General features: G+C 42.0%; 1 long non-coding RNA gene across 1 annotated transcript; it reads right to left on the reverse strand.

Annotated features, from left to right (window-relative positions):
- Positions 1 to 837: 837 nt before the first annotated feature.
- Positions 838 to 22203, reverse strand: LOC145423437 (uncharacterized). The gene is made up of 4 exons (XR_013904473.1): positions 22065 to 22203; positions 12021 to 12083; positions 1267 to 1393; positions 838 to 1197 (listed from the first exon to the last, which is right to left on the reverse strand). It is a non-coding gene; the product is annotated as an uncharacterized LOC145423437 (long non-coding RNA).
- Between the last annotated feature and the right edge of the window lie 2732 nt (positions 22204 to 24935).

The following is a 24935-nucleotide window of genomic DNA, read 5'->3' on the forward strand; positions in this document are numbered from 1 at the left end:
TTCTCTCATTTGTATGTTTGTTTCCTTTTTTCCAACAATACCTTTTTTGAAAACCCGCTCCTCGTCATCTAAACTGCCCATGCAATTTTGAGATGAAAATGAACCAACAATATATTCAGTGTTTGGTAGATAAGATATTACCCCAATCTTTACTTTTTGTGTCCTAAATATTGTATGACTTAAGTGTGAGAATTGAAATAAAAAAGAAAACAAAGGATTTGCCACTGATGACAACAGGATATCGTCCTACAGGGGCACCAGTTTTCAAAGGATAACTACAACATGCTCCTGGAAAACAGAAGCATTTTGTGTATGGGAAGCTGCCGGTTGTCATGGTCGATGGTGACTGCTGCACGGTGGCGCCTTGCTGATGCGTGAAATCAAAAAGCAAATGTGGCTCTGGTGCTGTGATAGCCTTAATACTTAATATCCTAAAGATGTTTTACTGCTGTTAAATCTAAACCAAACCTTTTATCCAACCCCCCCCCCAAGAAAAAACAACGGGAGTTGAGATTGTTTTTCTTTTACTCCACAGCTCCATAGGCCCCAGTTCACTGAAGAGTTTTGACAGTGGGAGTTCTTCCCTATTGAGAAGTTGTAAGAACCCAGCTCCAATACTGTAACCGTGAATAACTCTCTACCCGAGTATTGTTTTTGTACCTAAACCTAGCACCCAGTGGCAATTCTAGAGTTTGCTGGAGTTCTATTCATAAATTCATAGGTTCCCCCTCCAACCAGGATAGCATAGGATCCATTTATTTGATAGGCACAATGTAAACATAGAACTCTTGTCAATATAGCTTTGCATCTAAAAGTCAACTTATGTCCTTTGTAACTGCAATTTGGAGCTAGGAAGCACACCACGTCAACTTACAGCGGTTTTGAAAGGTTTAATAACAAATGTTAACGAGTTATTGGGGCAAGAGGTGAGTGGTATGGACTACATAACCAGTGCTGGAGCAGGGGTGGCGTTTCTGTTGGTGTTAACAGCAGACAAGTGGAGTCTGCAAAGTTTGTAATTACAGTTTGAGGCCTTACTTGTAGATTTCTTGAACAGGTGTTTCAGAGGGGCAGTTGGCAGGCAGGTGGTAATCCAGTGTAGCACAAAGAGAACCGGTGGAGAATGTGCAGGCAGGTGAGTTGTAGGTTCTTCCTTTTGCTTGTGACCGGATGATCTGCTGAGGTTCGAGATGACAACTGGGGAGAGGATGCAATTACTGGGCGGAAAACACGAAAACTTGTAAGAAACAAGGGAGGCCTAATTACCTTCATTATGGCAACAACAATCTGGCAGAGAGTAGCAGCACCAGCAGTTAGCGGTCCTTAAATGCCACAAGTCGACTGGTTATTGAGCAAAAGTTGCTAGTTAGAAAGCTCTGGCACAAAACTCTACCTGAGAGAGAGCGAGAGAGAAAGACAGGGAAAAAAAATGCAAACCTGCTCCAAACATAACATTCAGCAGTTAAGTACCAAAAAGTATTGCCCAAGTTTGCTGAGTTCCCCTCCAAATTACCCAAAGAAAAAACAACAGATAAAACATTGGCTTAAAAATGGAAGAGGCCATGTTGATTGCTGTAATACGGACCAAGGCTAAGCTGACTGGTTGTGAAGTTTTACTGTAACTACTAGCTTCTATTCTTGGCAGCTATATTAACATAGCTTCCTGTTAGCTATTCTAACAGGTCTGCTAGCATCACGGTTAGCAGACCTGGACTCACTATGCTACTCTAGTTACGAAAATAACTAATGTTAAAAATTAAAGTAAAAAAACCCCCAAGGAATTCTTTGATGCTAAAGGGCTTTATTCAAATGTTTCTCTCTCACAGTAAAGCCTTGACAAACAGCATTTAAGTATTTAGCATTATGATAAATCATTATTATCTGCTGCACTACTACTGTCTTGCTTTTTCTTCCTTCTTTTGTTACTTTCACTCCCAGATGGATAACTCCCCTCCTTTTTCACTGAGAGGTGTTTGTTATTGTCATTTGGTTTGTTTCAACAGAATTATGCATGCCACTTGCAGCTGAAGTGAAGTGAGTGGAGTCATGTGGGGTCCCTGAGGAGGGTCAAGTATCTCCTTGTCATTGCAAACTTTACACATTGCCACTGCTGCAGTTTGAAGTTTGTTAGCCCTCAGGGGGCCTCCGGACCCAAGCAGTTGCTTGCCTATTCCTTTCTCCTGAAGAGATTTGTACAGATTTTGGAAGGACTGACAAATTGTGTCGTTCTGTACATGAGAACAGAAAACATTTATATATTATTTGAGACACAAAGTCACAAGCAACTTTTTTGTTTGCTTTGATAAAAGCTTGGGAATGACACTTCAGCACTAGAGTACCAATATGTGGTGTTCTTCAGACACCCTGACGTGGCGGGGTTATACATTTAATACTCAAACCTTTCAGAAATACTCAATCATATTTTCATGTTATCATATTCTCTTTAAATACCTCTGCTAATCTCTTCTTTCCCAGAATGAAAGCATGCATTGGTTTGTCTACCATCTGCTCCCCACACATAAACTTTGACCTTTACACCCGCTCCCCTAACAAGCCCGTACGACCGCCAGCTGACACCACGTACACAGAACGGCGACACGGACACGGACATGCTTTTCAGCACATAAACGGACATACTCTCACATAGATGCAGTGACACAGAGAAAAACAAGTACACACATGCAATCACCACTTTTCCTTATCATGACTGTTCCAGCTCCTCCCTTTTATTATCACACAGCCCGAGGCTAGGCAGCATCCAGTCTGGCTCGCATTCAGCACTTCCTATCCCCAATGAACAGCCATTTACTGTTCAGCTCACAGTTATCAATTACCATCATCGCCATTATTACCACGACTCTTCCACTTCAAAGCCCCCATCAAAGGAGTCTCATCGGGGACAACTTTCACATGGGATAAAGATTTTATTTTGAAGTTTTCATGTACAAAAACAGCAAACAACACAGATAACGGTTTTAACTTTGGCGTTAATTTTCATTCCAAAATGAGTTATCTGCTGTTTGAAGCATGTGACGCCCTCATTTGTAAAGCGATTACTCGCTGGAGAAGAAAGAGACTAAAGGGCTGGAAGGTTTGTTATTCTTCACGTACGCTATTTTTTATGCATTATGGGTGTGAAATGTTTATAGTCTGGTTCACAAAACAGGTGCCATTCAAGCAAAGGTATAAAAGTGCTGCGTACCATAGGCACAGAAATGTATAGTCCAAATAGACATATTTGAGATATTGGGATATTTTAATGTAACAACAAGAAGTATACTTTCAACAATACACCTTAATTTTCTACATGATAAAGAAATGCTGATTGGGGCTTAAATTGTAAGAAACAAATGTGTAAAATTACAGAAACAGTTCTGTTATCTCATTATGTTGACTGTGCTGTAGATAAAATGGAAGATTGGAAGGTTATATGTTCTTGTTTAAAAATATGAACCAACTGTAAAAATCACAAATTTCTTAGTAGATAATGAAGAAACAGGAAATCTTTGGTATTGTTACTTATTTAGTTCAGTGTAGTTTGAATGACCATATGGGAGGCTTGTAAAACTTATGAAAATAGGGTTAAAAGTATAAAGTTTATGTCCTCGCTCACATTTTCCATGACTGGGCCACATTGGAGTCTTTGGCAGGCCGATTCTGGCCCCTGGGTCTTATGTTTGACACCACTGCTTTAAAGTGCTACTTTTCTTTGTCTGCTTCCTGGGAAAACAAATGTTAGTGCTTTTGATTAGCACAGGTTACTTGAGTAGTGGACTCTGGAACCGCCATAGTGAAAGTGGAAACTCAACCCACCCAAAGAAAAAGAGGCCGACGGTCAGAGGAACCAAAGAGCCAGTAACAAGGTAGCCTGATGGAAGCTTTTTGCCCTCTTTGCAAAAAATAAAAAGAGCAAAGAATCAAACTTTTGGCATTTTTTTTTCTGGCTAGCCTTTTCTTTTTAAAATAAATGCATTTTTGAAATTTATAATAAATGTTTAAAATAAGTAAAATCAAAACTGTATGTGTGACAATGTTGTGCGCCTGTTAAAGGGGTATACCACATAAATACATTATGTCATTAAAATGAGACACAAGCAGGACCTTTATGCACAAAGCTTTTTAGTGAAGAAGAGAAAAGAAAAAAGTGACTCATGAAGCATCTTAGTTATGAACGACGTGTCTGAAAGACAAAGTGTAATGCAGCAAAGTTGGACACTATGATGACACTCAGTCAAGCTTTCTCATAGTCTGGTTCACTGAATGTTTTGGAGGAGGATCCAAAAAGCAACAGATTGTTATAAATTACTAAGTTCTGTTTTGCAAGTTCACAACATCACTGCATGCTTTGAGTAATATACATACCACTCTAAGACTTGCTGCTGGTTATATTTGACTAAACTTGCCACCATTATACCAGTGCTTGCACAGCTGTACAAAGGAGCCACAACTCGAATGCTCCCCTAAATATGTATGATCGGCTCACTCGCTCGGTTAAATACTACAAAGAGGACGGAGAAATATCCTCCACAAGCTGAACAACTGGAAAAAAACCCCACCACTGCAGGAGTTGACATTTGTTTTTGTCCAACCTTCATCACAGAGCAGCCACACAATGGATTTAACTGTTTAACACAGCAGCAATGGTAGCTATAGACAGGGGTGCACATAAGTGGTCCTCAGGTTCGCATTTGCTGTCAAAATAAAAGACGCGCACCAGATAAGAAGTTGCAACGCGTGTCTGGTGCGTGTCTTTTATTTTGACAGCGAATGCGAACCTGCAGACCACTTATGTGCACCCCTGTCTATAGAGGTGGGTGGATCAATCCAAATATCGATAGTATCTTTACCGACGCTGGTGTTGGTATTGGATCGATGCTTTGTTTCTATCGTCTGAGTTTGCTGTTCAATAAAATGTGAATTTGTAGATTGACGATAATTAATCTCATAAATCATGACACACTGCTCCCTTACACGAGTTGCCTTTATAGGTCCTGTATTTACTTGCTATCAGATCGATGCCATAATTTGCAGTATTCACACCACTAATGGTAACAGAGCTGTTTCTGAGGACAGCTGTGCTTTGATCTTGTGGAATAAAGAAAATTCCAACTTGTTCAAAGACATTAGAGATGTACGCAGTACAATCATTAAACCCTGGATAAAGAATAATGGAAAGAAATCCTTAAAAGCCCCAAATTACCACAACATTCATGCCCATGATGAGTGGATGTAAACTTATCTCCACAACTGAAATGTTATCCATCTTTCAAATGAAGCCAAGCTTTATCTAAGCTGAAGTACAGTTAATAAACTCACCAAACTGTAACAAAGCATCACAGATTCAAAGTCACCACATTAGCGTGTGTGTACGCAGTGGCACAGTGTGCTCATTTCTCTGCATGAGCCGGTTCCACGTATGTCTGATTCTTAAACATGTGGGCTGAGAAGCGAAGGACGCTGCTCATGTGCATGTGTTACGGTGTCTGTCGGGGTGGGTAATTATGTCAATTATACTGCTGTCATATGGACACACACCCACACACACACTCCTGCCTGTGCTCTCCATTTGTCGGCTGTAAAATATTAATCACAATCAGCTGCCAAGCTGACAATGAAAAGATTCAGAGCACGAAACTTTTAACACGCATGCGGTCACTGACATGTCAAACTTGCCTCACACAGACATGGACACATTTGCATGTGTATATTTAACAGCTCCAGACCCCCACCCACTCACCCCACCCCCAACCCAATTACGGTCCCATCTCCAACCTCTCTCGCCTGGGCATCTGTGAATCCTGGGGTCCCAGCTGTCTGAGGGATTGTAACAATCGATGGTGATTCTTGAGGTCTGCATGGTCATTGACCACTCATAGCTAATCTGATTGGACTAAAACCACATTTATTTCATGATGTACATGAATACCACCCGGTGTTTATTAAAATAAAAGCAAAACTCCGCATCCGGAGAAGTTATGTTTACTTTGTGCTTAACCACTGAAGTTATTCTGGCACCAGAACAGGCTTGTTAATACTCATTGGTATTTAAACCACACCCATCTCATGGGTCTGCAGGCTTTTCTTATTTACCACTAATTACACATTATTTATATAACTGATAACCATTTCATAAAATCTTCTGAAGCCATAAGTGCATTGTTCCTCTCTTGCTCAGAGCCATCGCTTTGGGCTTTTCCTTTAGAAGAATAATTAATCACTAAGATTTATTTTTCATTTTGTTTTTTGGGTTTTTTTGGTAGACCTTTCTGTCAAAGCTGTTTTAACTTTGGCAAAAGCAGCTTTGATCAGATGTCCTTTTACAGCAATGAAAAACTTGTTGGTGTTAAGGATTCCTATGGGACGTTTAAGCATTTTGGTGCTTTGCTGCAAGTCATGCAAGGTGTCTTTAAAAATGTCCAGAAATGAAATGAAATCTGCATCTTAAAAAGGAGATGATGCTTTAATTTTAGCTGAACAGGCTAAAGCTTGAATGCACAGAAACAAATTGCTGTATTTCACCAACACAGAGTTACTGTAGGTGGATGTCTCTGCTCCACCCAGAAGAAACACTCCAAGTATGTGTAGCTTGCACATGGAGAGTTGACTGCTGAGGGCCGTGGCATAGATGGTGCCCCCTGTCACAGCGTGTGACATGGGAACAACCCGAGTTGTTTTAAATCATGGGCCTAACCACTGGTCCCCTCAACCGGAGAGGGGGTGTCTGGATACTTAGCATTCCTACAGTGACTGAGGACTGTGAGAACCAAAAGACATGGCAAGAAATATTCTTAGGTCTTAAATGGCTGGAAAGAAATTCTGCTGTGTGTGTACGTGTGTGTGTGTGCGTGCAGACGCATGCTGATGTCTAAATGTAGTAATGCCTGTATAATCGTGTGCAGTGTTGACTCTTGTTGTTGGAGTGTAAAAATTGCCCAAAGCCAAGAGAGAGCAGCCCAAACTCTGTTAGCATCCTGGGGCGACCTCTGCACATCCTCACGACACTCAGTCGAAGTGCGAGAATCAAACTGAGCTTTATTTTTTTCCTACATAACCCCCAAAACTAGTGTGGTAAGTTAAGAATGTGCTCCTCAGCCTCTGAAGTAAATTGGTTACAAGTGTGTGTATAAAGTTATTTGAATGGAAATCATAATGATTGCAGTTTGTGTGAAAGCAAAAACCCCCACAATGTTTCTGTTTTGCTTTTGAAGAGTTAAAAACAAAACAGAAGCATCTCTCCAAACTCTTGACATGCAAAGTGTTGGTCGTGTTTCGTAACCTTGTGTGTAACAAAATTGGAGTGCCACTCCCTTGGTGCAAGATTCAATAATAAATATAAATGTAAAATATAAAAAGTACAATAAAACAATCGTGTAAGACAGTTTCTGTTCGCCATGATGGCTGTGGAGCCTATAAGTGGGAAGCCTCTAGAATTTTTTCCATAGGGGTGGCGGTATGGGGCCCACTAAAAATATTGCAGTGGCACACAAAAAACAGAATTTGGTGTTGTCAGATTTTGGTGGGTGGGCAGTGCCCCCCCCCCCCGGTCCCCCTGGGTGGTGCCCCTGGAGCCTATATGCAGTTGCTGAGCAATGACTGGGCAATCACTGTTGACATGAAGGGCTTATGAGGCTGAGACTAATGAGTGGACCTCTGCTCTTCGATGATATTAATGTGCTTTTTGTAAAAAGGTTTGGGTACACTCATCCATGTGGGTCTGTACTTTTAATTTGTATTGCAGACAGGGACTACTAATCACACAATGCTCACGTGAATAAAGCCCCTGTCACACGCTGGCCTAGAGACTGGTCTGTGATCATCTGGCAACCAAACAGGTATTTCCCGAACAGGTGTGAATGTCTTCTGGAGGTTTATAGCACTTGCGGGGAAGATGATTGCTAAAGTCCCAGTAACACACAAGCCTACAGAACCTGGTAATCAACTGTGGCCAGGAAAAACATGTTGGCAATGTTGTGATGGTTTTGGTCGCTAGTCGTAGTTTGAGGGGAAGTGACGGACTTGTCCTACACACATTGTTTGGCTACTCTTTGAGCTGAAGTGAAACTGTGAAAAGTGCCACATGAATCAGAAATAAGGGACTTTAAAGCTAAAGTCATGCCTTTTGAAGCATGTTGGCTGCAGCCCTGAGGCACAGCTTTTAAGCAGTGTCCACACTGGAAGTGACGTCGTGATCTGAGACAACAGAAAGTGAATGACTACAGGCAATAACTGCTGGCATGGGACCTGAGATGACCTTTTCTCAACTTATAACCAAGCAACTGAAACAACTACCAATGAGAGTTAAGAATACTGTTAATGACATATGACCTGAGAGTTAACATTCGAAGGCTGTGGTAGTGAATATGTTAGAGGGTTACCAAGGCAACCAGAGCCTAAAATGTGCCCCAAAGCATGATGAACAAGTCACTTCAGCGTGTACTCAGCTTTACTTTGAAGGCGAACCTTTGCCATTCCTGGTTTGGGTTGCACTTTTTCACATTTTGCTAATACTACAGCTAGTACTACTACAGCATGTACAGACAAGCATGAAAAACTACAGGGAGAAATCTGCTAGCAACTAAAACAAATCAGTAGGAGGCTTTTGATGCAGTGGCTTTTTTCCAACTGAGCGCTTGGCAGCCAGTAGGAATCACTCATTGAATGCACATTTTTCTCTAGCATCCAGCGGTTGTATCACATACAATATGTCAGACAACTCTTGAGCAACATGCACAAGATGTCACATGAGAAACCTCAGCATGCTTTTTTTTTTACTGTATTCTCATAAACTTGTATATCAGAGATCTATACCAGGCGTCCTTTGGTGTTGGTCTCAGCTCCATCCATCGATTCATACCTGCTCATGAACAGCGTCATTTTTAACAGCGTCAAGTGAAATATTTTGACCTGAATGGAGGTACTGCACTAGTTTTGGTGTAATCTCAGCCAAATTACTACAAAAGGGATATTTCTGTTGCCCAGATATTGAACTGGTAGTTGTGGGAATCACTCCCTTGTATTTGCAGAGGGAATTCGCCGTTGTTGTTGCTGTTTGAATCAAATTTGAATCGACATACTTTTTGGATTCCTCCATCAGCTGAGCCACACGCCATCCAAATGACTGTGCCTGTGATGAATGCCTATGGATAACTAACCCATCCACTACAACTCTTACTGTACATGCAGCTGGATGCCTTCTCTAACATCTGTTTCAGCTCTGCTAGCACAAGAACATATCTTTACCCGCTCATTCCACAATACATGCATTCATTTTAGATTTACAGTGTATATACACACAGTCTACCTATGCAAACACTGGTGAAAGACAGGGTCATTCTAAAGAGCTCACTGATTTTGGGAAACAAGCCACGTTTGTGAAATTTCTTCCCTCTTAGTTCCACAAATCAACAGCAAATGGCATTATTGCAAAGTGGAAGCGTTTACATCACCTCATGTAAAATTACAGAGTGGGGTACTGAGGCACATAAATGGCTGTATTTTGGAAATAGGAACACTTTAAACATTCATTTTTGCAAGTAAAAGTTGATGAATCTCAGCTAACGTCAGACCTCCAAGCCTCCTCTGACATTAACATCAGCACAACAGTTATTCTCCAGGAGCTTCACATTGTGGCTCAGCAGCTCCCGCAGGCTGCCCAGTACTTTGTCCATAGAGTTCAACTCCCTTATTTGTTAGTTTTTAATTCAGTGATTTTTTTCACTTCATTTATTCTCTCTTTTTTCTATTTATTGAGCTTCTTCTTCAATGCAGTTTTCACCTTTCTGAGCTGTATCTTCTGTAATTTTGCATCGACTTTATCGAGCCAAGTGTGTCTCATGTTTTGCTGCTATAACAGTAATTTCTCAGAGTACGTCTTCTTCTTCTAACTAAACAGCGAGCCAAAGCCAAACTAAACAGGGGGCAAAACAAAGCACAAATGTCTCACACAGTATACACACTGCAGGCTCCCGGCTGACAAACCTGTGATTAACACCACGTCTCCTGTCTCCTGTCTCCTGACTGCTTTCCTGAATTTTCTTGCTCTTAAACAAGGCTGTGAACTCTCATCGATGATCTCATTTTATTCTATATTAATAGATATATCATTTTAGATTTGAAATTATTATAAAATTGATGTGTCTGGTACATCAGTGGCAGTGGAGATGGGTCTCTTTGTCTGGCAAAACATCTCAATTTTACACCCCTGGGAATGAGAACATGTTAAACTGTGAATGCAGAATTCCTTGCTGCATGTTGTGGATGTCTTTCCATTGATGCCTAATCATCCTTTAACTATTATAGAGGGTCCCCCAGGGTCCCGACAGCTGAGAGCAGCCACTTTCCCATGCGGTCAGGGATTAAAGGTCACTGTGCAGCTACCGCCACAGTTGCTGCAAGTTCTCGCACACGAGGCCCATCCTGTGTGTGTGTCTGTACGCACTACTGGTCTAAGATGGCTTAAAGGGAAGAAGATGGCCCACATCTCCATGTGTGAACCTAATGCAACCTGCTCAAGTGGATGTTTCAGTTTGAAAGTTTGTCTTATATGTGTGTGTGACTGGCAGCCACGGTAACCATGAACATGGCCTTGTGAAGATCCAAGAGGCACCCTGTTTCTTTAAACTGAATGGCTACATGTATACATATGGATGTGTGTGTGTGCATATATGCTCCTAACCACCAGTGCAGCTCTTTGAACTGTTGGCATTCGGAATTCAAAGCTTCCTCCTTTTCTTCCAGACAAAAATACCCCGACCTTCATTTGTTTTTCTTACCAGCCTTGTTTAGGTGCCCCATCTCCACTCCTGGGGCGGAAAAAAAAAATCATTTCAGACCTCAAAGTTCAAAAACACACGTCAAGCTCAGCCTTGACACGGACCACTTGAAGTCTTTTGACTTTTCCTTCCGTTCGTTTGGGGTGGATTTTTTGAAACATTGAGGTTGGGTAATAAGCACAGGTGCAGGTGATCTTTCGTTATTGGCTCTGTGCTTCCTGCCAGGTGGACGGCCGTATGCTAGCATTGTCTAAGATGAGCTTTAAGCTCAAGTGTATTTTCTTAAGCCTGTTTGGCACCCAGGAAAGCAGTGTGTGTGAAGCTTTTGATGTTGCTACTCCACCCAAAGGGCAAATCATCGAGCCTCTGCAGCACGCATCTCAGATCCATTGTAGCTGCATGTAGGATCTTGAAAGAGGTGGAAATTGTTTTCCTTGGAACTGTCAATTTGTTGAAACTCAAGTCAACGTTCTGATATAAATGTATGTAATGCCCCAGGCCGCTTTAGGGTCATTAAATGAAACTTGCTTCATTGCTCTCCGCCAGGGCGCTCTTTGATACAGTATGAAATAAAAAAAAGTTTTGGGCGTGCATGGTTAAATGGATGCTTTGTTACATTATCAAAAGCTGAAAGACAGATGGCTTTTGGCAGGTCACCTCACATCAAACGGGTGTGAAAAGGCACGATTGTTAAAGTGTTGGAAGGTAGACTCAGAGAGGCATTCAGTCTCTGCGTCAGTGTTAAACGGAGCTGTAATCCCACACAGTTTAACCCTGATCCAGATAGATTTAGTTAGCTAAAGCTGAGCAGTGGCGCAGGTGCCGACTGATAAGACCTGGGATTGATGGGACTGACTAGGAGTAGGAGTGACTCGAGAGAAAGTTGCATTATGTTATATCACTTTTGGCACTATTATGCTTGCTATTAATTTCCACCTTTTCAAGGCCAAAGTAAATTATGATTTCTCCACAGCGCCACATAATTTCTTTTTCCAGGATTCTTTTCTTGTTTTTTACATTTCAGACAGTTTCCTATTACCTGGTAACACACACATATACACAAAAACTCTTTGATAAGTGTAAACATGTGCATTTAATCATTTCCTAACTAATTTTGTAAACATGAAGGTGCATAAACACTTACTAAACAGCTTATAAATCTTGTATGCTCTCCATTATAATTAAATCATCATACAAATACTTACAGGTAGGTACACTAGAATAAAGGATAACAAGTCAGGCTTTTACCGTAAACATCCATCCTTTTCCGATAATCCAATTCAGGGCTGTGGAGGTGCGGAGCTATCCCAGCTGTCATGGGGTGAGATGCAGGGTACACCAGGTCGACAGAAAACAAAGAAATAATTATACTGTAAGTAATTTTAAGTACTTTATAATTTCCCGGTAATTTAGTGGAAATATATTTCCTCATTTCTTAGATGGTAAATGCGTTGTGCCTAAGTGAAACAGAACCCCAATGAAACTGAACAATAATGAATATTAAATAACAATATAAATATAGAGATGTAAAAATGCAAGCTTAAGTCACTCCATAATACAGCCTGACTCCTGAAAAGTACAGCGAACAGATGATGTAAGATGGGAAAACATAGATTTTCTGCAAAGTTACCAGATAATTACACACTACTTAAAATTACGTACAGTATAATTTGTGTCTCCTTTTCCGTAAATACCCAGAAGTTAGACGAGGTTAAGCCGCTTCACTCCATCTACGAGTTAATGATATTTTAGTCACCTAAGAGTTGCTTTGGAAAGTTACTCGTGCACTAAGTAAGTCTTAATGTTGCCTCTTCACTTCATTAAAAACACTCTAAGTGTAATTCCTACTATAATATTTACTTTAATTAAAATCCAACCAGCCAAAGTGATTTGTAAACTACTTGTTCAGCAAATTATTCCATAATCAAGCACATTTCCTTTTCCCATATCAGCCCCGTTAATCACTTTTATCAAAACTAAATGTCCTGACAGAAACCTGAAGCAGGGTCTCTCTCGGATAGATTTAGTTCCTGCAGCGTGATCAACAACTTTGACATAATTCTAAGACATTAAATTTCCAGGGCTGTGTTATTAAATCACTGTGAAAAGTGATAGTGTGCTTTAAAGGGATAAAGTGGAATTAAAACCAGTCTTTTTTGGGGGGGGATTAAGAATTCATAAATAAAACAAGATTAAAGAACAAAATCTGAAAGACGCCAGATGATTTGGGCGATCTTATATTTAGGGATAAAACCCAACTGTGTGTCTATTAAGAAACTGAATGCAACTCAGAAAACTGCAGAAGAAAGGAGAGGATAAAGGAGGAAGGAAAAGAACAAAAAACTGAACAAAATTTGCAATTTGAGAACAATTGAAAGACAGAAGAGAGAAAAAAAAAGCCTCCCGGGCATCTTTCCCATCCTTTTGAGAAAGTGTATTGTAGACAGTAATCCCATATTATGACAGTGACATAGTCCATCCCTCCCTCCTTCCCACAGGTTGGAGGGATGAGTCAGACAGTGAGGAAAAACAAAGCAGCAGGCAGGAACCTGCAAGGATTACGCACTCATCATGTGGAAACTAGACACTGCGACCAGAGCTACTGCAGCCTGCTCGCTGCCAACATCCACCGAACTACTGCCTGAGTGTGTGTGAAGACACACAGTCTGATTGGCAATCATGTGCATTTCGTCTCCCTTCTTAAATTTAAGTAACCAAACCTTTGTGTTAACAGGAACTTTGAGCACCTGTTCAGCACTCACACATGTTCCTGTTTGGGGAAAGGTTTGCTTTTAAAAGAAAACCTTTATCCCTTTACACGTCGATCTACTTGTTCAGGTTCACTTTTTGATCACCAGCTCAAAAGTCTGGTTCTCGATCGCATTGCAAGACTCCTCCCAGTGCGACTCATCATCAGACCCAAACCAACCAATCACATTTGTTGTGAAATGATGCAGAAAATACCAGCCAAGACTTTGAGTGCTGTTTTTGAATAAAGTCTAGGAAAAATAAACAAGCAAACAAAAAAAACACCCACTTTTCCCCCTCCTCCTCCTCTTTTGAGGTTTTTTCCTGTGCGAGAATGTGGAAAAAATCACGTTTGTTGTTTTTCTAGGGCAGATTTTTACTTTTTTTAAAAAATCTGTTCACCATCCAGTGCATTCAAATTATGTTTTTTAAACATTATTTTATGTTAAACATGATTTGTGCACACTTCATCAAAGTCCAAGTGTTGGATTTGGGATTTTGGATCCCAGCAACACAGCGGAGAACAATACCAAAAACACCAACCTCCAATTTTCCTGCACCTCCCTGTGAGAGAACAAACCACCACACAAATCATCTCAGGTTTCCTTCTTTCTTAAATGCTGGAATATCTTCTGCTACTCGAAATAACTGAATAAACTATGAGACAGCAGCTCTGCAGGGTTTGTAGACCCACATGGCTTTTAAGGAGCGGGGCTTTCCGAGGTGGTTTGCAGAGTGGACACACACACACACACACACACACACGTTCCTCGCGGTGCTTTAGGGTCACGCTTGTCTTATGTAAAACACAGCTACCCACAGAGAGCGTCATGGCCTGAGGCCAAGTTGCTCTGATGTTCACATGTGCAGCGGTGGAGCGTACTGTTTTAGTGTGTGTGTGTGTGTTTTCAGAAGCTTTTCTAACAGCTGTGGTTGTGTGTTGTTTTGTGAGTCAGTGCATGTGCGTGTTTTGTTTTGGTGTAACGAGCTTGGCCAAGGAAAGAACCGTGGCGACAGTAATTAGACGGCGATGGTTTATCGAGGTTTCCACATCACCTCGGTCCCAAACTCTCCTGGTGTCTTCCTGGACTCCTCCACAGTTTGAGCTGTCTTTGCGGTCTGTGTGTGTCTGTGTGTGTGTTGGAGAGAGAGAGTACTCCTCTGTCCCCCTGTCTCCTCCTCTCAGCCAGTGAGTCTGGGACCCGAAGGAAAAGGCCAATTATAAAAAACCCCTCTCTCCATCTTTGTTCTGTGGGCATAAACCACTTCTTTGCTTTTTTGTTTTCATTCTTTCCCCTTCTTTGGCTTTCTGACATTCCTCATCCATTCCCACCGTCCCCGAAACCCCCACTCACGCTCACGCACACATGCAACCTCACTCTTTTGGCTCAGGCCAGCTTTTTTTTTTCTCTTTCTCTTTTTACTTTGCAAGCGACAGTTCCCAAAGTCTTAAAATAGCCTCCATGCTTCCTGGTCCTTCATCAGCACCATATCTTATCATATTTGAAAGAAAAGCTGGGTGGGACTGCTTGTCAGGCTGACTGTTGTTATGGTAACAGCTTTATCCCTGGGTTAATTTGATGCTGCCTTGATGTTGTTTCTGTTTGAAAACGCAGTATTGCTCCCATTTTTATCCACCCGCTCCTGCAAAGCTCACAGGGCAGTAAAAGTTATTTTTTTGTCACTTTATAAATTAAACTTGAAAAAATGACTCTTAATACGATACATTTATTTATGGCACGTGTTAGTTTTCAATGGAATAATAAAAACTATCAAAATATTTATCGATTTCTCAAAACCGTCTCCTTGTGCAGCTTTGGATCAGTTGGAGTGCTGTTTCTATTTTCAGATCAGACTGGAAGCACTTGTGAGTTTGCAGTTTCACCAAAAACCTCAAACTAGTCCAGACATCAACTCCTGTGTTAAACTCAAATGCCTTACATGTTAGGGATCATCACTGGTTCTGAGAGGTGTCCAAGCCCAAGGAAGGCAAAAGTATTTTTTTATTTTGGTGTTAGATGGTGGTACTTGCTATAAATTAGTCCCCCACATTAAGACTGTTGATGTGGATTTTTTATGGCCACACTAAAAAACAACCCTTGGTCTTTTGGCCTCTTCTTCCTTTTACCAGAAATTACATTTGAGTTTGATGGTTGGATGGTTTGGTGCAATGGATCCAGTGTGCATAACAAACACACTAATCAAAGTGATCAGAGTAGGACTTTAGTTAAAATTGAGTTGAGTTTGAGTTTGAGTTTGAATTGAGTTTGACTTAAAATAAGCACTAATAAGTACCGTCTGAGAGGAATGTCTAAGGCTTCAGTCAAAGATGATAAGAGTCCAGTTAGTGATGCTCTGGAAACCACCGATTGTTAGAGAAAAGCTTGCATTTTGCAACTGGTGGATGAGCAGTTGCATGAAAATTGCCAGCAACAAATATCTGTATTGAAAACTTGCATGGCATTGCTTTGGTTGCGAGCAGTTTGGTTGATCACCAGTAGTTTGCACAGAAGTTGCCAACTTGTCTGCAAACACCTGCAAACTACTTTCCGAGCTGTAGTGCGCCTGTGAGACGTGTGACGCAAACCGGAGACAAAGTTGCACTTTTTCCAGATCTGTTGGTTGCAGCTGCAAGGCTCAAGTAAAAGGCAAGAACTTTTACTTTGAGGTGAACATTCTCTGTTTCCAGTCTGCTCTGCACTTCACTGCAAACTTCACTACAGCTCAGAGAGTAAATGGTGAGTGTTAACAGAAAAGCTGTTGTCATCCATTCAAACTGTGGGTGGCCGTGACAGTCTGTGGCGACCAAATCAATCTCAAGCAAGTTTCTGATTCGGCATCCTCCGATTTCACCTAACAACAGCCAGCAACCTCCTGCAAACACTTGCCATCCGGTTGGGGAATACACACTTGTAACTGGTGGTTTTGAGGGACTTGCCTTTAAACACATTTAAATTGTGTAAGTTGTTATATTTTTATGAGGAAGTTCATGTTGGTGTGATTCCTCACCTCGTATGTGGACTTAAGACAGATGTTTCTCCAGTGAACTAAATTAAATTGAGTTTAATGTTTACAATCTTTAACATGTAAAGTGTCGACAGTCGAGTGATCCTAATAGAGTTAAATGTGAGGCAAAAAAAGCAAATGCTCTTAGCGGTCTATTATGTGTCCCAACACACAATAAGTCTCTGGAAATACATCTTTTAAAAAGGGGGCAGCTGAGCTGAGACCCCAAAGAGAAAAGTAGTGAACTACTCTGATGTTGTCCTTCCAACTGCTCTCTCACCTTCTCAGACAGGCTTTCACATGCACACACACACACACGCACACACACACTCTTCTTACTGCGTGTCATGTGTGAGGACACACTTTCTCTCTCCCACACTCAGACTCACTGCTTGTGTCTCACTCTCACATAAACACACACACAGAAAGCTCAAATCGCTGCTCAGTGTCCAGCTCTGGGCGGTGTTCCCATCCCCATGGCCTTTCCCAGCACAGACAATGCTTTGTGTCCCACAAAGGAAGCTATCATCCAGGCTCTGGGGCCCTGCTTGGCCCTCAGCAACCCCCCCCCCCCCCCCCCCCCCCCCTCCAGACCCCAGAAAGGCCCCCGGAGCCGCCACACCACAACCTGCTGAGGTGCCAAGAGGAACATCTGTGTGACTCGGGTGAAGAGACCTTGCCGAAGTTCTCACACTGAGAGCGAGAGAGCTGCTTATATTCCAGTGTGTGCGAGTGTCTGTCTCAGTGTGCGTGTTTGCGTCAGCGTTCATGTGAGCACAAGTTCCTGGGTCCTGGGAGTATCCCAGTACAGATAATAAATGGTGTGAGAGAAAAGACAGAGTGTGTTGCCAGACCAGGCCAGTTCCAGTCAATGAACCACGTGTCCCAGCAGCCGGGCTGCCAACCATAGACTCCTTAATGGGGTCACACTAACAAGAACAGTTAGATGAAAGGGGAAGTGGAGGGAACATACATGAGAAGAGCAGGGAGATGGAGGAATGAATAGATGGATTCACAGGGGACGGTTTGTAAACGTGAAACTATGGATGAAGATGTGATTACAAAGAGAGGAAAATTGAAATGAACTAGCAAGTGTTCATCCGTCCATTCTCTTCCACTTAACCAATTCAGGGTTGAAGGAGGACTGGAACCTGACCCAGCTACCATAGCGCAAGAGGTGGGATAAACCCTGGACAGGTCACCAGCCTGCTGTGTTGCAGGGCTGACACAGAGTGAAGACAACTATTCACTCTCACATTCAAACCAAGGGTCAATCAGAATCTCCAGTTATCCTAACCCCACTTAACTGCATGTCTTTGGAGGAAGCCCAAGTACCTGGACACGGGGAGATCATGCAAACTCCATGCAGCCTGTGTTCATAATTTTGAATTTTAACTTAAAGTAATCATATCACGTTTATTCTGCTGTTGTAAAAGTAATGCATCACATTTTCTACGATGAAGAAAATGCGAACTATGGCCTTCACTAACTAAACAATGTGTCATAAAGCAGAAAAAAATGAAAAACAGATTGGTTTACAGCGCTAATTCATCTCTATAGAAACTCGTGTGGCTCTTGGCCCATAGTCCTGCTCTTTGGTAATGATTTCTTTTTTGTCATCAGTCACTTTCAGATATTTACCAGGACTGGGTGGATGCTTCAGCTCCGTGTAACATTTCAAATTATTTTCCAATGCGGCTGACATACTGACTTGTTTTGTCACGCCTAGTGGGTACAATCTGCATTAAAATGTGGGGTGTTTTCCATCAGGCTCTACACTGATTTGCTCGTTAAACTTCGTCAAGTGGTCATGCAGACTGGGTTCAGCGGGGCTGCGTTGTCAGAACACAAACCCGTGCAGACAAGCACGCGCAGTGCACTGCATTCACGGCTCCTAGTCAAGGTTCACAGAGTTCAAACAATGTTCGAGTTTTATATGCAAACTCTATTTGTTTAGTATCCCATTTAATGAAAAGATCAAAGTTCAGATTAGACCTCTGTGATGAAAAGAGGGTGAGTTCATCTGCAACCATTATTATTTGTTGGCAAAGCTTTGTTTTGGAGAGGCCAGAAACAAACCAAGCAGACATCGGTGACAACAGACATGACCCCGATTAAGTAAACATGAACATGAACATGAAAGGCGGAAGTGTGGTGGAGACTTTGCAAAGATGAGGATCAACTGTGTTGTCAGCTAACCCAGAAGCTGAGCTAACCAGGCGGCTGCAACTCTGTAGGTAGAGCAGGTCTCCTAATAATTGGACATTTTGGTGGTTTAAACCCTCGTCTGCCTCCCCTGAGTTGAAGTATCCTTCAGGAAAATCCTGAACTCAAAGTTTTCCTCGATGGATCCATCAGTGTGAGTGATAGTTAAGGCACAAAGGAGTTTTTTGGATGCGAATTTGTCGTGTAAGGTAAATACTCACTGAAAGAGTCGGAAAAATCATCCTCAAAAAATGTACTGTGAAAAAATCAAATTGACATCAAGTGATGATGAGCTGGTCCTGAAGAGAGAGCTTCATGGTTTGAGTCAAAACTGGATCACCACCACTTTCGTAAATATTTCAGGATGTCAGTGGGACAGTTTGAGCTCTTGCTGGCAGAGTTGGGGCTACATCTGAGAAGCCAGAGGAATAACTACAGCAAACTGATTGACCCGGAGCAGCGTCTATCAGTGTGTCTGAGTTAGAATAGTATTATTTTACTATTTCCATATCATTGTGTATTCGATACCAGTGAGCATTTTGAGCTACAAGCATGGTTGTTGCCAGGTGCAGTGATCTGATTGGTCAGATCTGTTTATTCACATCTGAAAAATCAGAAAAATCAAGCTTGATCTGAAATGACAAAGGCCACAAATGTATCCTTGTAAATTACGTGAGTGGTGTGAACATCTGCATTCAGAATAGATCAGTCTGGAAAAAACTTTAAATGCATAAAATATTTTCATCTTTAAAAGGCCTTTAAAGGTGCTTAAAGGGACAAAATAAAGCTGTGTGGGAATGAATGAAGTAGTAAATAGTGCTTTGTTTGCTCAGTTAGAGCACAGCAGGATTATATGAGCACCAGTCCATTTACTAAAGCTCAAAAACCTTCCATTACATATATGAGTTTAGAAATGCTGCGACACAAGTATGTGGTTACATTTATTTCCTAAGTCTGAAGAAACAGTTTCAGCTTATAAGAAATTTACCTGATTTCACTCCAAGTCCTGTAATCATATCTGCCCTTTGTTCTGTCATTAAAATCAATTTGGGACAGACGGACAGTCGAGTACAGCTGGGTCTCAGTATGGTCCACACCCTCGAACACCCAAACACATACGCTATCCAGCACAGGAAGTGACATCATGTACCACTGGCCAAAATACAGGAAGCATGACGAAAGCTTTTGAAGGACATGAGGGATACATCAGCTCTGTATAATCCACCAGCTGCTGTTGCAGATCCCACACCCATTAACACACACACACACACACACACACACACACACACACACACACACACACACACACACACACACACACACACACATAGAGGAGTTACTGTCAAATCAGTGTGAGAACCCAGATGTGCTTTAAAAACAGTCCACTTTGTTAAAATAACATATTTTCTAAATTGAACATAATTTCTTTAGCAATGGTGATTCACGGCCAAATGTCTGTATGAGAACAAGATTTAGATCTGCAGTGTGGATGAGCGTGTGTGCGAGTGTGAGTGAGAGAGAACATGGTGCATATTCCATTATTCTTTTCATCTTCACTTTATTTATTGACAAATATGACAAATAATGAATTAAAGAGTAAACAAAACTTGTTTTGGTCTGAACCCATGAGTCCTGTCAGGGTCTTTCATTTGTAGATCTAAAGCTTCAAAATATTCAATATTTATCAGGTTTGGATGATTCATTTGTTCTTTGCACTTATTTCCCTTACTTTCTTTTTTTTATTGCCACATGGACCAAAATAAACAAGTTTGGTAATAATTTATTACTCAATCATACATGATTATGTAAGTATTATATGCATTTTGCAGGCCTACAGTTTAACTGAGGCATCGATTGTACAAAAGACCAATATGGCCAGCTTGACCTAAACCATTGGCTTGTGGACTAAAGTTTGAAAATTTTGAGATAAAAAGAAATTATTAATCCTTAGATTGTTGTTCATGCTTTGATTTCATCTTGCCTGGATTATTGTAAATCACTCTTTACCTGCCTCAGTAAAACCTACTTGGATCATGTGCAGCTTGTACAGAATGCTGCTGCTAGGCTCCTAACCAGATCCTCCAGATGTTCTCATGTCACACCTCTGCTGATCTCACTGAACTGGTTTCCTATTCAATTCAGAATTCTGCTTTTCACCTCTAGGACTTTGCATGGCGAAGCACCTACCTACATCAGTGAACTTTCCCAGTGTCGTGGCTGCACAGAATACAAGACTTTGACTTAAGTGACTGGGATTTTTAGTTTAAGCGGCAAAAGCTCTTCGGTTTGCGTGTTGACAAAGACCATAATCATCCCCCGACCTTGGCCAAGTACTGCCACGGCCATGAGAAGGCATAATATTACTTTGGTTGTCAACAAAATCTCCAAAATCAAATTAAAAAGCGAAGCCGGTGACTATTTCACGTAAGCGTGATTGCTAATTCTCCAAAATTCTGCTTACCTGATGTTGCAAATTTGCTGCATGTAAACAGGGACAGGGTTGATTACGTGCAACTGCAAGTGATAATCAGGAATAACAATAGATGTATACACAGTACGAACATACGCATATTACTTGCACTACGGAACAGTTTGGGTTAAGTTCGGGTTAAGACCATGATTGTACTCAGGGTTTCCTGTTGTTATGCTTATGGCTCCATGCGGCCCACGTTTAACCCACGTTCCCACTGGATCAGGTTGCCACTGTATCACACACGCACACACACACATGCATGCACATTTACACTTTTCTTGCTTTTATCCCCGTTTGCACAACTCTTTTTTTTACGACTCCCCTCCCCTCATAAAGCCACACATGCTTTCGATATGTTTTGGCGTGAGTGCCTCTCTCTCTATCATCCTCTGACCCCTTTTAATTTTACTCCGAGTATGTCTTGCTTCCTTATTTTTCCCTCTGTGTCTTTGTCTCTCCTCTCTGTCTCGCTCCCACACTCTCGACACACACAACAAACACACCACCACCCTTTTAACTTCTGGCCGCCTCATAATGTCGTGCCTCATAAGAAGCATGCATCAATAACCACAACAGTGCTCACGCACACCACACACACGCAAACAGACACAGAGCGGATCCCTCTGTCGCCCAAACAGCATGCTCGCAAATATTCATGAGAATCGCTAAAAAGCTACAAAGCAAATATGTGTGGTGAATGCCAGGCTTTGAATCTGGGGTCTGCAGTCATTTGCAGGGATGTCACAACTTTGATTTTCCTCATCCTGTCAAGTCATTTGAATTTGTTTTTTTCTGTCTTTTTCATTGTCTTTGTTTCTAACAGTAGTCTCTAATTAAAACCCACCAAATGCATACAATACCTCCTCAGCTGAAGCCGACCACCATCAAGGACTCGGGCTACAGTGTATCAGTGGAGATTTCCAGAGGCTAACGCCTGCAGTGACAAGCGCTGAAGGCTCTGGTTGCCAACAAAGCCTTTCCTGTGCCTGTGAACCTCCAGCTTCTGTCTATTTCCATCAGCAGGGATAACAAACACAGCGTCAAGCGCCTGATAAAAACATAAACACGGGGAATATTCCTGAGTCCGCCGTGTGTTTTCGCAGGGCATGTCCGAAATGCCATCAAGCCCTCGATAAATAACTAAAATAGCACAGTTCCTTCAATCTAAACATTTCGAGACTAAAAACCTACACTCTCGCACAGGAAGTGTTCATTTACTTAACAAATCTGTGTTTTTTGGGACAACACGCATCTGCGAACCAAAACACACTCAAGAAAACATACTGTTTGACACATTTTCGTATCCGCTGAGGAGAAGATTTGTACAAGTGACATATGTTTTCCAAAAATGCACCTTTCACCTTTAGGCTCTGGAGAGGTTTAGGTTCTCCAAAGTGGCTGCCCATTGCTTCCTGTTGAGACTATGGTCCTCCTTCCTGTTAACTATGAACAATTTCCTGGTGACAGAGCGGAGAGCCCACTGACTCTGTGCTGGCAATCACCGGACATCTATCGATGTATTATTTTATTAGGAAACGTGGAGGTGACTCAACTGTTTTCTGTCCTCATTTGACTCAACTGACAGAGGCTGTCCAGAAAATGTGAACAGAAGGCAAAAACACTGCTTGGCGCCTTAATCTGGTCAAAGGACTGTTTTGCTTCCCTGGAGCTTGAGCCATAGCTTTTAATTTGTTAAGCTACTTACTGCTGACCTATGAATCATTCGAGAATAAAAAAGGCTCCTAACTCGAGGGATGAACCAGTGTTTTGTCTACACATAACAGAATTTGTTAGCATGTCACAAATACACATCATGTGTTTCAGTTTCTTTGGTTGAATCAACAAAAAATGTCAACTTGACTTGACACGCCTAAAAAGTTATTTCTGTACCAGGAAATTAAGTGTCACGGTTCTGGGTCATTCTGAACCAGCGTCTTCAGTTCTTTATATTTTGGTATGTTTCTATAGTGTTGATTATTATTCTAGATTAAGTGCAGCGTCTTCTGCCTCCTCGTAAGTTGTTTCTGGTTTCCTGTTTTACTTTAGAGGTTCATGTCTGGTGTCAGTGTGTGCGGTTTACTATTCCCCTGTCTCGTCAGCTGCGATTTCTCCCAGGTGTGTTCCCCTCCTGTGCCTCATCCCTTGATTACTGCCGTGTGTATATTAGCCCTGTGTTACCTTTGTTCTCTGTCGCATCGTTAATGTCTACTCACCTTCATTCTGTACTCTGTTTTCCGCCTGTGTGTATCTGCCTGTTAGTTTGTATTTTCCCAGTTTAGTTGGTCCACTGTTTACCGACAACCTGCTAATAAAGCGGTTACTTTGAGTTCTACTTCGCCTCACGCTGAAACCTGCATTTTGGGTCCTTCTCTCCTTGCCTGCCGGTACGCGAACATGACAATATGATTCTGAAAGAGCCATTAGCTAAAAGCTCGGTGTATCTAGACACAACGTGCACGGTGTCCTCAAGAAATTGAGGCCATGTATGATGAGTATATTTGGGCAGATCTCCAGGTACTTGTTCCCCAATGCTAATCCCAGGCTCAATGGATGGTAGCAGCAGAACCACGGGGTGCTCCTCAAAGAAAAAACAGAATCGATGGTCAGAACTGAGCAAGGATGAATGCAGTGAAGACATAGAAAGCATTGAAGGAAATCTGCTCTGGAGTTCAGCAATCAGAGGCTGAAGATCCAAAGCGTTCAGCCAGGACAAGCCAAAGCCTGGACTCAAACTCCAGAGTGCCATCAAGGGCCAGTCTGATGGAGCTTGAGTGGATCTGGCAGGAAGGATGGGATAAACCTCCAAATCCAAGTGTGCAAAACTCATACTCAAGAAGACTCAAAGCTGTAATGGCTGCCAAAGGTTCCGCCTCACCGTCCTGAATATGGATCCGACAAGTTTCCTGAGAAAATTTGTGAACATTTTGCGAAGCATATTTTTACTTTGTCAATCAGGGTTATTGAGTCTAGTGAAAAACACAATTTAAAATTAAAGGTCTGGGGGCTTTCCAAATCCGCTGCGTGCGCATGTTCCATGTGGGTTTGTTGGTGTGCAAGTGTGTGATTGTGTGTGTAATCCCCTCCAGCCGTTTCCCCTACTTTCCTTTCGCTCAGTCACAGGCCTGGGAAGCAGTCGTGGGGGGGATCTCTCACAGCCGCTCAGTGTGCGCGCGTTTGTGTGGTGTGTGTGAGTGCGTTTAGCGGACAGCTGTGTGGACGGCCGGGAGCAGCCGTTACAGCAAGGACCCACACACACACACAGCCGTCTCATCACGACATCCAACTCTATCCCACCCTCTCCTCCCCTAATACTCTAATCACTGCTTCTTCTCTGTAAAGGGAGATGTCAGCTGGACCAAGGAGATCACTGTGTGTGTACATGTGTGCGTTTGTGTACACGTAACCAGGTCATTTGTTAGGTCGGGTAAAGAGGAAAAAAATGGTTCTCCTGTATGTAGAATGGTGCTGCAGACTTCAAGGGTTATTGTACGAGCGTGTGTGTGTGTGTGGTGGGGGTATGACCACCAGACGGCAAAGCGGTGACCTCTTTCCAAGTGTATGTGTGGGTGTGTTGGCTGAGACAGGGTCACATTACATGGTTGACTAAGTGTTCATGTACCATTTACCATCTTGTACATGTCAGCATGTGTGTGTGTGTGTTTGTGTGTGTGTGTACATTTATCTTGCATCTGTGTGGGCAGGGGTTCAACCATGAAACACCATGAGCTACG

This window comes from Astatotilapia calliptera, chromosome 22 (genome assembly GCF_964374335.1).
Source record: "Astatotilapia calliptera chromosome 22, fAstCal68.1, whole genome shotgun sequence".
NCBI classification, from domain to species: Eukaryota; Metazoa; Chordata; class Actinopteri; order Cichliformes; family Cichlidae; genus Astatotilapia; species Astatotilapia calliptera.